The sequence below is a fragment of the Marmota monax genome, unplaced genomic scaffold (assembly GCF_021218885.2).
Source record: "Marmota monax isolate L192 unplaced genomic scaffold, Marmota_monax_Labrador192_F-V1.1 WCK01_AAM20220418_F8-fsc00005, whole genome shotgun sequence".
Taxonomy (NCBI): domain Eukaryota; kingdom Metazoa; phylum Chordata; class Mammalia; order Rodentia; family Sciuridae; genus Marmota; species Marmota monax.
In genome coordinates, this window is record NW_026692254.1 from 29996641 (window position 1) to 30010625 (window position 13985).

The 13985-nt window shown below is 37.8% G+C and overlaps 1 protein-coding gene across 1 annotated transcript in view; it reads left to right on the forward strand.

Moving 5' to 3' along the window:
- The first annotated feature begins 4911 nt into the window (after positions 1-4911).
- Tm6sf1 (transmembrane 6 superfamily member 1) overlaps positions 4912-13985 on the forward strand; it is a 58651-nt gene continuing 49577 nt past the window's right edge. The window contains exon 1 of the mRNA XM_058577525.1: positions 4912-4950. The gene's annotated coding sequence lies outside the window, so the exon portion shown is untranslated. The remainder of the gene's footprint in view (positions 4951-13985) is intronic.

The following is a 13985-nucleotide window of genomic DNA, read 5'->3' on the forward strand; positions in this document are numbered from 1 at the left end:
TCTTGACCAAGCAAGTATAGCTTCCTTTCAGATTACAAATGCCAAGTAATCTAAGTATTCTGAACCTGAATCTAGTAAAATCACTACACCTACCAAACCCCGGAAAGGACTTCCCCATGGCTAGTTATTCAGATTGATGACTTTTGGGGGAAAGGAAAAGATTTGAAGTGATAAGGACTGAAAGAGAACAGTCCTTCCCAATACTCCTAAAGGCAAGGAAGTTATGCTACAAGTGATAGCGTCATTACATTCAACAAAATTGACAATGTCACATATCATCTAAAATATGCCTAGTATCATTGAACAGTCCACAAACTTAAGAGTGGACTATTGCCTCAAAAAATGTCTTTCATAAACAGTTTCCCACCATTCCAGGATTGAATCAAAGTTCCCATAGTAGTATTGATTTTTTTAGAAAGTTCAATCTGGATTTGCCTGGTTGTCCCTACATGATTCATAGTTAGAGTCTAGGTTAAACATTCTGGGCAATAATACTATGCAGGTGATGTTATGTACTTACTGCTTCACTTCAGAAGTCACACTGTTCAAGATACTAAACTTGATAACTTAGTTAAGACTGTGACTGCCAGATCTCTCCATTGTAAAGATATTTGATTCCAATGTAATTAATAAGTAATTCATGGGGAAGATATTCAGAGACTGAGTTGAACCCAAATCCTGTCAGTGTTTTCAGCATCCATTGATGATTCAAAAACCAGTTTTCAACCATAATGTAGCAACCATGTCTTACTCTCACACCCAAAACAATCATACCCAGTCTTGGTGGTGCATGCCTGTAATTTCAGCAACTTGGGAGGCTGAGGCAGGAAGATTGCAAGTTTGAGGCCAGCCTCATCAATTTAGGAAGGACCTAAGCAACTTAATAAGGCCCTGTCTCAAAATTAAAAAAAAAAAAAAATAGAAATGGCTGGGGATGTGGCTCAATGGTAAAACACCTCTTGGTTCAATCTCTGATAACCAAACAAAATAAAACAACAAGCTAGGAAGAGAGAGAGAGAGAGAGAGAGAGAGAGAGAGAGAGAGAGAGCGAGCTAGCTTGAGCTGAGCACAGTGGCACATACCTGTAATCCCAGCTACTCAGGAAGCTAAGCAGGAGGACTGCAGGTCAGCCTTGGCATCTTAATGAGACCCTGTCTCAAAATAAAAAATAAAAGGGCTGGGTATGTAGCTCAGTGGTGAAATGTCCCTGGGTTCAATTCCTAGCACTGCAGAAAGAAGAAGAGGAGGAGGAATAAAATATACAGAGAGATAAACAACTCAAGGCATTGTTAAAGGAAATATTTATTCTTGTTAAAATAGTAAGCCTTCAAGACTATTGCAATGGGGAGAGAGAGCAGACTCAGCTCTTAATACAGGAAACAAATGCAAATACAGCTGGGGATTTATATACAAAAAGCAAAGTAAGTCAGTGAAGGGAAAACTACTTAGAGGATGCAAGAGGGGTGGGGGACATTCTTGCTAAATGGAGTTAGCACCATTCTTGCTAAGATTGGCATGGGTAGACCAGAGAGGACAGGGACCAAGATCAAAGCCTTGTTGAAGGTTCAGAAAAGTCTGAATAAAGTCTGGTCAAGGGGAGTGTATGTCCACATTATAGAATAATGAATACAGGTAATGTAGTGGCACCCCCTCCTCCACAAAACTTCTAAGCTTCTCCAGAAATCTTCACCTTAATTGATCTTAAGACTATAAGCAAAAGATTCTCTACAAAGAAGTTCAATGGAGTTAAACTTCCTGTTTTGCTGTTGCTCTATTTTACTTGGCCACTGGCCAGGAAGAAATCAGCACTCCAGGTGCTGAATCCCCCTTTACTTGTTTTTCACAAACATGTATCCAGTATAGTAGTTTGTAAAAGTGTGTTTGCAAATGCAAAATGTGATAAAAAGGACAAATACTTTAATAAGGCCTCTGGCCTTGAGCTAGAGCTTCACAGAGAGATCTACATTTCTAAGATGAGAGAAATAACCAGGGCTGGGACTGTGACTCAGAGGTAGTACACTTGCCTGGCATGTGTGAGGCACTGGGTTCAATTCTCAACACCACATGTAAATAAATAAAATAAAGATCCATCAATAACTAAGAAAAAATTTTAAAAAAGAGAGAAAAGTAACCAATTGGGCTCCATGGTAACAGCTGGCAGGGGGAGGAAAGAAAGGGGAGAAGAAGCTTCTTCTCTCCTTTTCAGGTGTTGTCCTTGAAGGGTTAACTTGCCCAGAACAGTGAAAGAAAAAGCTACTTTTATGTGAACTTCTGCAGACTATGAACTTTCTAAGCCCCTCCCCTTATATGTTGGATAGGAAATTCTGAAACCTGAATTCGGTGTTCAGGGGATTGACTGATTACAGCAAAAGCTGTGCCCTCTGAACCTGGCTGCAGCCAAATAAAACTGTTTCTTGCTGTCTTCAGTGCCTTACCTCGTCTGTCCCTATAACAGTAAGACTTGAGGGACTATGATACCTCACAGAAGAGAAGTATAAGAGATTTCTTTCTCTGAGGGCATCTTCTGATTTTTTTTGTTTGTTTGTTTGTTTCCCAACCAGAAAGAATTAAGGAAGCACAAGATGAGGTTGCCAAAATAGCTGAGGAAAAAAGTACTAGAAAGGAAGAAACTACAGAGAATTAAACCTAAAAATCTGCATATAAATTTACTTCATGCTACTGGACAGCTTCTCTAACTGTACATGGACAGAGAGAAACTATAGTAGCTAAGAGACTAAAAGGTAAATAGAGCCTTCAGATGTGTTGCACAAACAGAGACTATATAATTCAAATTCCAGGAAGATGGATGAGCCTTGGGAAATATAAGGGGCTTTTGGGTGAAAAGCCATAGGCATGCCCTAGAAGTAAGGGTTACACACTAGTTACAAGAACAAAATGAAATAGCTTAAAACTAATCATTGACAGGTTTAAGGTGGTCTGTTTTAAGAGATATATATCATCCAGAGACTCTTACTTCCTCCCCACCCAGAACTGGGGATTGATTCAGGGGTACTCTGCCAATGATCTACATTTCCAGCCTGTTTTTATTTTCTTGTTTTTATTATGAGATAGGCTTTTGCTAAATCACAGAGGCTGGCCTCAAACTTGCAGTCTTCCTGCTTCAGCCTTCCAAGGGGCTGGGATTACAGGTGTTTGCCACCATGCTGGACCAGAGACTCTACATTTTTTCTTCTACTGTGTTGCAGGAAATAATTAAAATTATGAGTCATGCTGAGCTGTGACCAGTGCAGCCAAACTTGCAAGTTCCAGCAAGGGACAAAGGGGGATAAGAAAAGTAAAAACTCACACTCGCAGATGATTTTGAAGATAAAACTGGGGTTAGGTGGAGTGCTGCTCTGTGATGGAGAAGCAGATCTAAAGAGTTACACCAGCAAACTTTATTTAAATACATCTCATTATCAGGTGAAATAATATGCGAACATTATGCTTTGTATTCAGGAAAGTTACAGAAACTAGAAACATCTATGTAGGTTTTCCACAGTTGCAATCCACAGTTGCAATGTGCAATTTTAGGAGCTTTGTGTAGCTCTCAAGAAGGTCCATTGTTTAAAGTTACTGTTAAGTGGGCAGGCTCAGGAGTAACAGAGCTAGTGAAACATTGTTGTTGTCTAGTAAGAGAATCCCTCTATTCCCAGGAGTTATGTGCCTGAGATCAAGGTCAAAGCTGATAAGACTCTTGCACAGAGCCTCCTCATGCAAGGCATTACCACAGTAGCTAAGCATCCTGTGCCCTTGCACAGAACATTCCCTAGCACTCTGCATGCCACAGGCATGAGGTCATCAGAGACCCCACTGTCAGATACTGCTCTCCTATTCTCTGTCACTGCTCTCCACAATGCTGAAAATAAGAGAAAAGTAAAAAGAGAATAATAGAATTCATTCTATGAGTGATTCAGATATTAGATGTATCAGATAAAGACTCCAAAAATAACTATGGTTCATATAATGAGAAAAATAGAAAGAAGATTATTAGAAATAATGGATGGCCACAAGAAATCAGACATGTACTCAAAAATTACTTGTCAAGGCAAATTTTACTTTTGCAGAAGGTTGTGCTACCAAAAATCTGGCAAGCAAGCATACTGGGCAGGAAGTCTGCCCAGGTTTCTATCCCTCATACAGCACTGACACTTGCTCTGATAGGTGGAGTTAGGAGTTACAATACACATAAATGACTAATATAAAATTGGAAGGGCAAGGGAAAGGGCTATGATTGGATCACTATTACACTAGAGGCACTATGGTTGGAAGACTGAGGACAAAGGGAAATATGCTGGGGGGGGAGCTCAAAATGGCTACCTGTCCACCACAAGGTTTACATTACAGCAAACACATTTTTAATAGTTTAATGTATTTTAATAACAAACTGTTAGGATGGCCTTAGGCCTGAGCCTAAGCAATTCCATTTTAAAAACTCCAGTTTGAAACCTGCAGGCACACCCACAGAGCCCTCCAGGATGGCCTCAAACAAGTTACTTCCCCTCACCCTGATAAAGAGAGTGAAGCCCCTGGCAGGCTGTCCTCACCTGATAAGAGGGAAAGGTGAGAAGATCAGGGTGGAGACCACCAGACCAGATGTTTCTGACCCCAGGATAAATGATGTCTCTGAGAAATCCGGTAGTAGCTGATAAAGATTGAAAGGGGGGGGGGTCAAAAAGCTCCAAAATTTAGTATAAATGATAGAGCAAATGAACAGGGATTCAGCCAGGCCAAACAAGGATGCACTTGAGCTGGAGAGCCTGATGAGGACTTGACATCCCATCACTTGTCATGATCCTCTGCATGATTCTCACCGCTCTCAAATTCCACTGCCTTGCTTGGACCTTGGTGAGAGCCGCAACTTCTCCCTATGACCCTCTCCTCAACAGGTCATCCACTCCACGGCAGGAAAAGCCTGCCTTGGTTCCGGACCTGGTCACTGCGATCTGAGTGAGTGTGCATCTGCTGGACTTAAAGCCTAAGGCTTAAGACATTTGAACTTAGCATGCAGAGGAAATGTCTGTCATTAGTTTATCATGATTAAGTGTGTTTTGCAGTGCTTAGAATTAATCTAGAATTATTTGCTGTGAATTAATTAATCTAGAATTGTTTGCTGTGAATTGATTATGTCTATTGCAGTGCCTAGCATTAAGGATTGTAGTTTTCTTGATTAAGAACCTATAGAGTGAAATTGTATTGAGTAATCTGAGTGAATAAAACACTGAAAGGGGCAGAAGTGCATGGGCATTCTTTGTTTCTCCCCTTGACTGCATGCGTCGCAATTTTGCCCCCTGGAGACACAAACCTACAGGAGCAGCACAGAAGACAGACAACATTAAAAACACGTACTTGCAGGTAGGACAACAAAAACATGTACTTGAATGTATAAGTTAGAAAATTATAGTGAATGGATGGAATTAACTATATGATAAAAATGCTACTAACAGCGCTGGCGTTAGAGAGTGAAGTTAGTAAACACTGGGTTTGATTCTCAGCACCGTAAATAAATAAATAAAGTCCATCAACAACTGAAAAAAGAAAAAAGAAAAAGAAAAGAAGAGGAAAATCTGCCAACCTGGAATGTAGCAAAATACTCTTCAAAAATGATGAGATCAAGGCTCAGTAAAGTGCTTTCTTAGCATGTATGAAGCCCTGGATGCCATCCCCAGCATTACAGAAAAAGAAAAACAAAATAAAACATCAGGAGACCCAAACTAGACAAAACATTACAAAAGAGAAAAACTACAGATCTATATCCCTAGTGACTATAGATGCAAAAGTCCTCAATAAAATATTAGCATACCATGATCAGGAATTTTTCCCAGAAATGCAAGGTTTGTTAAACCAATGAATGGAATGAACGATCATATAAATAGATTAAAGGACAAAAGTCATAGGATCATCTCGATCTATTTAGAAAAACATTTGACAAAATCCAACATACTTTCATTATAAAAATGAATTGGGAATAGAAGAGAACTTCCTCACCCTGATAAGGGCATAAGAAAAATCCATAACAGAAAAAGACTGAACATTTTCCCCTAACATCAGAAATAAGACAAAGATGTCTGCTTTCACCACCTATACTCAACATTGTACTGAATAGTTCAGTCAGTGTGATTAGGCAAGAAAAATAAATAAAAGTCACCTAGAATGGAAAGAAAGAAAACCATCTAAATTTGCAGATGACTTTATAAACTTATAAAATCCTAAGAACTAATAGAGACAAACATACACATGCCCCAAAACTACTAGAGTTAACATGAGTTCAGCAAGATTTCAAGATCAATATACAAAAATCAATTATATTCCCATGTGATATCAGTGAATAATTAAAAATGAAACTAAGAGGGCTGGGGTTGTGGTTAAGTGATGGAGTGCTTGCCTAGCAAGTGTAAGGCACTGGGTTCAATCCTCAGCACCACATAAAAATAAATGAAATAAAGGTATTATGTTCATCTACAACTAAAAAAAGTTTATTAAAAAATGAAATTAAGAAAATTATTTAATTTATAATGTAATAGCATCAAAAATTCAATACTTGGGAATAAGTGTAACAAAAGAAATATAAGACTGAAAATGATAAAACATTGTTGAAAAACATTTAAAAGACCTAAAAAATAGGAAGATATATCATATTTCTGGGGTCAGAAGACTTCATATTGTTGAGATGACAATACTCTCCAAGTTGATCTACTCTACCAAAACCTGACCAATACAGTCCTTATTAAAATCGCAGTCTTTTGCAGAAATTGACAGACTGCTTATAAAATTCACATGGAAATGCAAAGGACTCCACATGTCAATAATAATATTGAAAAAGAAAAAAGTTGGAAGATTCATTCACACTTTCTTATTTCAAAATTGATGACAAAGCTATAGTAATCAAGACAGTATGTACAGACAATAAACAGTGTGTTAGCTTTCTACTATCATACACAAGGGAGCAATTGGTGCAGCAAATCCATTCAACTTGTGGCAGCAATGAAAGAGAAAGAGGAAAAGATCAGGGCCCCGTAAACCCCTTTGAGGAAATATCCTGAATGACCTAAAACCTCCCATTAAGCCCACCACTTCCTGCTTGCACCACAGACCTTTAACACATGGCCATTGGAGGACATTCCATATCCAAAATATAGCAGGTAGATAAATAATGCAATAGAATTGAGAGCCCTAAAACAAATAAATGCAAAAATCTATAGTCAATTCATTTTCAACAAAGATACCACAACCATTCAATGGGGAAAGAATAGCCTTTTCAACAAATGGCACTGGGTCAACTGGATAGCTACATGTAAAAGCATGAGGGTAGTCCTCTATCTCATCCCATATACAAATTGTACTCAAAATGGATCATAGTGTTAAATGTAGGGGTTAAAACTATTTAACACACACACACATCTGAGTAATTTTTTAAAAATAAAAATGGGCTGGGCCTAGTGGCACACACTGTAATCCCAGAGGCTCGGGAGCCAGAGGCAGTTCAAAGCCAGCCTCAGCAATTTAGGGAGGCCCTAAGCAATTCAGCGAGGCCCTGATTCTAAATAAAATACAAAAAAGGGCTGGGGATGTGGCTCAGTGGTTAAGTGTTAGAGTCTGGAAACAAGTCAGGATGGCACCTGGCATTTTGCCAGAGAAATGTTAGAGTCTGTAAACAAGTCTGGATGGTGCCTGGCAAAATGCCAGAGGGAGTGGTTTGAGAAGTAACAAAAGCCAGCCATTAAATGTGGAGATTCCTTATTGGTTGACTGATGTATCTAGTTTATGCTAATTAAAATAAGCTGTGTGGAATGTATAAATACCGCTCCTGTCCTTCAATAAAGGGTTCCCACTCCTGCTGTATCAATCTACACAAGTTGTTCGTCACCCCCCCTCCCCTCCCCGCCCCCTCCCCCGTCCACTCCCCCCCGTCCCCTCCCCCCCCCGCCCCCTCCCCTGTCCCCCCCCCTCCCGTTATTTTGCTGCAGCCAGGCTGCAACACTTAAGTGCCCCTGAGTTCAATCCCCAGTACCAAAATAAAAATGGTATCATACTACACACATTTTTCTGAAATTTGCTTTTTCCCACTGAATATGTTGTGGAAATTCTTCTATGACAAGCAATATTTGAATGCTTCCAAATGTTCAAAAATAGTCTCTAAAAAATCTGTTGCAAAGGCTGGGGTTGTGGCTCAGTTGTAGAGCCTTGCCTAGCATGTGTGAGGTACTACTGGGTTTGATGCTCAGCACCACATAAAATATATAAATGAATAGATAAATAAATAAAATAAAGTTTTTTAAAAAAACTATTGTCCAGCTTAGGTGATAAACTTTCAAATTCGTATTTTGATGCTAACTCTACCAAAACCTGACCAAGATAGTTCAAGAAAGTAAATTATCAGCCAATCTTGCAAATGGATATAATATGAAAATATCAAAATAAAGAGAGCCAAATTTAGTTCTAATTAAAAGTATAATTAGGGGGCTGGGGATGTGGCTTAATGGTAGAGTGCTTGACTAGCACATGTAAGGTGCTGGGTTTGAACCTCAGCAACACATAAAAATAAATAAATAAAATGAAGGTACTATGTCCATATACAAATAAAAATATTCTTTAAAAAGTACAATTATCCACAATTAAGGAAAATTTATTCAATTAATTCAAAGATGGTTCAGTGCAAAAGAAATGTCACTGGCAAATATCATCTCAAATATAGACATTTTTGACTCAGTTATCAAAAAGATATCTCCATATATCCTTTGGTACAATAGTTTCCCTCTTAGGCATGTAGTCTAATCAAATATATTTATGTATTTGTGAAATGAATTCGTGGATATTATTGCATTTCATTTTATTCATTTGTGATAATAAAATATTGGGATATCTATTAGGAGAGAACTGGTTAAATTGTGGTATATTCATATAATGGAACCCTATTTAGTGATTAAAAGAATTATATGTATTGGTATGGAAAACTCTTCAAGTTGCATTGTTCAATGAAACATGCAGATTAAAGGAAACCAAATTAACAGTACTACAAAAAAATTAAATGAACTGTGAAGCTGAGATAATACAAAATATAATAGGGCATTATAGTGTATAGACTGTTTAGATTCAGCACTTCCTAACTGTATGACACGGTATTAACCAACGTTGCCTTGCCCTCTCTTTATTTATTTTTCTCATCTGTAAACTTAGTATTTTTTTAATAATAATAATATTAATAATGAAACAATGATAACTATATTATAGATTCAGGAGTTGATCCAGGTTTTATGGGTCTGAAGCTTACACAGTGGTATAGAGAGACTTAAGAAAAAGAAATGTGGGGCTGGGTTGGGTATGTAACTCAGTGGTAGAGTGCTTGCTTAGCAAGTGTGAGGCTCTGGGTCCAATCCTCAGTACCATAAAAACAGGAGAAAAAGAAAGAAAAAAAGAATGCAAAATTAGATAGAAAATTGGGGTGTATGGTTTTCATTGCACAATTCTTTCAGACTTTCCTGAATATTTGAAATGATTAGAAAAATTAGGAGAGTATCTATAATTAGAAAACATCATAACAATTCAGAGAAATCTCTTCAGCTTCAAAACTTGATACTAGTACTATTCTATTTTGTGTGATTTCTGTCACAAAGGATGTGGATATCTATAATTATAATCAATTAATTATCAAGAATATTCCAGGGGCTGGGGTTGTGGCTCAGTGGTAGAGCACTTGCCTGGAATGTGTTAAGGCACTGGGTTCGATCCTCAGCACCACATAAAAATAAATGAAAATTTAAAAAAAGGTATTGTATCCATCTACAGCTAAAAAAAAAATATATATATATTCCTGACAATAGAAGACTTCTTTTTGACCAAGTATTAATGATAACCAAGTTTTTTGCTTATAAGCTTACACTTTGATAGATTGGAAGAATTTTCCACAGACTAGCTTCTGGTGCTATATATCTTTAACCTTGCTTTTCTCTACCTCTCCCATACTCTGGGGATGGGTCCAAGAGGATCCGTTTATATTGTAATAAGAACTCTGGCTCCGTATCTTCCTGTCAGGATACTAGCTAGGCTGGCATAGTGGGTAACAGGAATATTCCTGGAAGCTTTTCCTACAATATCATCCAAGTGACTAGTGACCACATAAGGATATCTTATGAAACCTAACTGGCTCATCTTCTTCTTGATGGCAGAGGCCACAGCAACAACACAGAAAAATTGTCAGGGAAGACTTAGAAATTACAGTCTTGGGCTGGGGTTTGTGGCTCAGTGGTAGAGCGCTTGCCTGGCATGTGTGAGGCACTGGGTTCAATTCTCACCACCACATATAAATAAATAAACCAAAGGTACATCAACAACTAAAAAATAAATAAAATAATAATAATAATAATAAAGAAACAGCAGTCTTGACCAACTGATGTTAAAATATCTTCTTTTGCAAATTTTATAAAAACATAACATTGGGAGCTGGGGTTATAGCTCAGTGGTAGAACACTTGCCTCACACATGTGAGGCACTGGGTTTGATCCTCATCACCACATAAAAATAAATAAAATAAATAAAGTAAAGATACTGTTTACATATTTTAAAAAATCTTTAAAAAAATAACATTGTATGAAGGCATTGTTAGGGCCCCTCTCAGAGACTTTGAAGTCTGGCAAGTAAAAGGCCTTGAGTTTTAGCTTCATTAGTTTTATCATAAATCTGCCTCTGCATAGAGTTGATGTAAGAATTAATTGAAGTAATACATAGAAAGCATTGAGAACAACCTGGCAACACAGCAGCTCATGCTCAGCAAATGTCTATTTTATTACTAATATAGGAATAGACAGAAAAATGTAGCAGTCTGGGAAATCCAGAAACAGATCCCATTATAGACAGATAGAGATAGGTATAGACATGTCAGATGAAGATAACATTTTACATTAATGGGGGAAATATGAAACTCTCTCTCTATATGTGTGTATATATATGTGTGTGTATATATATACATATATATGTATATATATGTGTGTATGGTGTATATATATATAAATTTTTTTGATACCGGGGATTGAACTTAGGGGCACTCAACAACTACTCCACATCCCCAACTCTATTTTGTATTTTTTATTTAGAGACAGGGGCTCACTGAGTTTCTTAGTGCCTCACTTTTGCTGAGGCTAGCTTTGAACTTGCAATCCTCCTGCCTCAGCCTCTTGAGCCTCTGGGATTACAGGCGTGTGCCACCACTCCTGGCTTGGAGTTAGTTATAGTTATATTTCACTCCCCATGTGTCTGAAAGAATACAACTACATATTTTAAAAGACAAAGAAGAGAAACGACGACAATAAGAAGAAACTACAAGAGAACTAAAATACAATTCAAGTGAAAATTATCTGGTTTTGAAGTAGGAAATGCTTTTCTAAATGCCACACCAAAGACTAGCATATAAAATAAAAAAACTGGAATGTTTGACTACATAAAGCTGTTAAACCTCTGTCTCCCTAAAAAATAATAATAAAATTAAAAATAAAGTAGATAATCTGGGAAGAATATTAAGAATATTTGCAAGATTTATGACAAAGGCATGGTACCTCGATATATAAAAATCCTTTGCAAATCAATAAGGAAAATATCCCATCACCCCTGCCTCCCCAATTATTTGGTACCAGGCATTAACCCCTAAACCCATGGCCTTGCACATACTCCACCACTGAGATACTTTGCCAGCCCCTTTTTATTTTATTTTGAGACAAGGTCTGGCTAAGTTGCCTAGGCTTGCTATCCTTCTGCCTGTCTCCTTGAGCCTGTCATAGGTGTGTTGCCACCCAGATCCGCCTCCCTTTTTAATGGACAAAGGGCATAAAAAGAGAATGCACAGAAATATTTCTGAAAATGAATTCAGAAATGTGTGTTCACAGTTTAAAACCTAATGTATTTCTTATTTATTTATTTACTTACTTACTTACTTTTATGCAGTGCTGAGGATTGAACCCAGTGCCTCACACGCTCGGCAAGTGCTCTGCCATTGAGTATCTCTTATTTAAGCAATTCTACCTGATAATTTGTCCTGAAGAAATAAGAACTGGGTATAGAGTTTAAAACAATAAGGGCCAGATGCCATAGCACACACCTATAATCCCAGCAACTTGGGAGGCTGAAACAGGAGAATGGCCAAGTCAAAGCAACTGAGCAAGGCCAAAAGCAACCTAATTGATTACCCTGTCTCAAAATAATTTAAAAAAAAATTTTTTAAAAAGGGCTGGGAATGTAGCTCAATGGTAAAGTGCCCTGAGTTAAATGCCCAGTCCCCTGCCCCCTGCAAAAAAAAGGAAATAACCTAAACAGATCATTGATTAAATTATGTTACAATCACTCATGTGATGGAGGGCTAGGGCTCAGTGGTAAAACACTTGCCTAGCATGCAGGAGGCCCTGGGTTTGATCTCATGCATTAATAATAATATTATTATGATGATGATGATGGAGCAATAATCATCTATTGAAAGGAGATTTATTTATGTGACAAAGTGTTCTTAACCCACAATGAAAAGAGCAGTCTACTAAAAAGGATGTATAGCATACCATTTTGTTTTAAAGGCCTGTGACTTTCTGTACATATGTATCTGAAAGAATATAACCACTGCTATTATATATTACAATATGGTAGGATTATAAATGATTTCCCCCACTTTATATTATTGTTTTTAATTTGAGGGAAAGAAAGAGATTGGATTTTTTTTAAATAAAAGGAGATTACAAAAAATTTGAATTACCTACCTAGTAAGCTCTAGCAAACACTAGGCATGTCTATGTCATAGGATGCAATTTATTTCTTTGATCTTCTCTGCAATGCTGTTATGTATCAGTTTCCTTTTGACTAAATGCAATTTAATTCAATTCAACACTCATTGCAAGGTACTAGAGGTGAGACTACAAAGAAGACTGAGACGTTATTTGCTCTGAAGAAGCTTATACTTCAGCAGGAGGGGGAAGCCTGTTGAGGCCTGCTCAGCTAGAAATAAAACTTGTTTTGCTATCTGCTGGATTTCTTTTAAAAAATACAGCAATTTCCCATACCCTAGACTAAATTCAACTTTCTTATTGAACTCTTCTTTCTTTGCTTGCCATTGCTTCCTGGAATCCAGCCTAGGAAAGTAATATATGTCACCATGTGTGCTAGTTTATAATTAGAACAAATGTGAGGACTTATAAGAAAAAGATCTATTGGCAAAAAAAAAATTAGTAAAACTCTAGAAAAGGAAGTTAGGAGAAAGGAGGAAGAGAAGATCTATTTTGGAAAATAATTCAGTGCCAAAAAAGAGAAGACATTTCAAAAGCAATTTTTAAGCCCTTATGATTTTTATATTTCAGGGAGTGCCTCAAAATATAGCTGCTATTGGATTACCCTCTCTTTGAAAGGATGAGTATCGTAGGTATAAATAGAAGCTAAGGTCAAGAAGCTAAAGGCAGAAAAAGACTCACGTGTTAGCTTGTGAAATAATACCCTCTACTCTTAAGGCTGCAATTATGCCTGTGACCCCAGTTGTGGCTCCAGAGAAGAGAGAGATAAAAGTGACAAGGGCCCAAGATTGCTCTTCCTTATAATCTTAAAGCAGTCCCAGCCTCCACCAAACTTCACAGTGATAACACAGAGGAGAGTTTTATTTCTAAGATCTCTGAGTCCATAGGGTCATTTTCTCTCAACTTTCACCTTTTTCTGAGAAGTAACACTCTGAGCTAGGCCCTGAAAATCTACATTCCTCCATCACCAGGGTCAAGAGTTTCTGAGAAGTCTTTTCCAGAGGCATGGCCCCAGGAATTAAAAACTTAAGAGGGTCATTCCATGCCCCCACTACACTGACCTCCCCCAACTCACGCTCTGCTTCAGGGCTCAAGCAAAACCAAACTGCTCCATTTTCCTCTTCCCCCTTCCTTTCAGTTTTCCCATCTCCTCAGGCCACAGCCAGATGTGCTTCCTGAGAACCTCTCAGCCACTCCTGTCTGGACTATCCCCTGGACCACACCTGG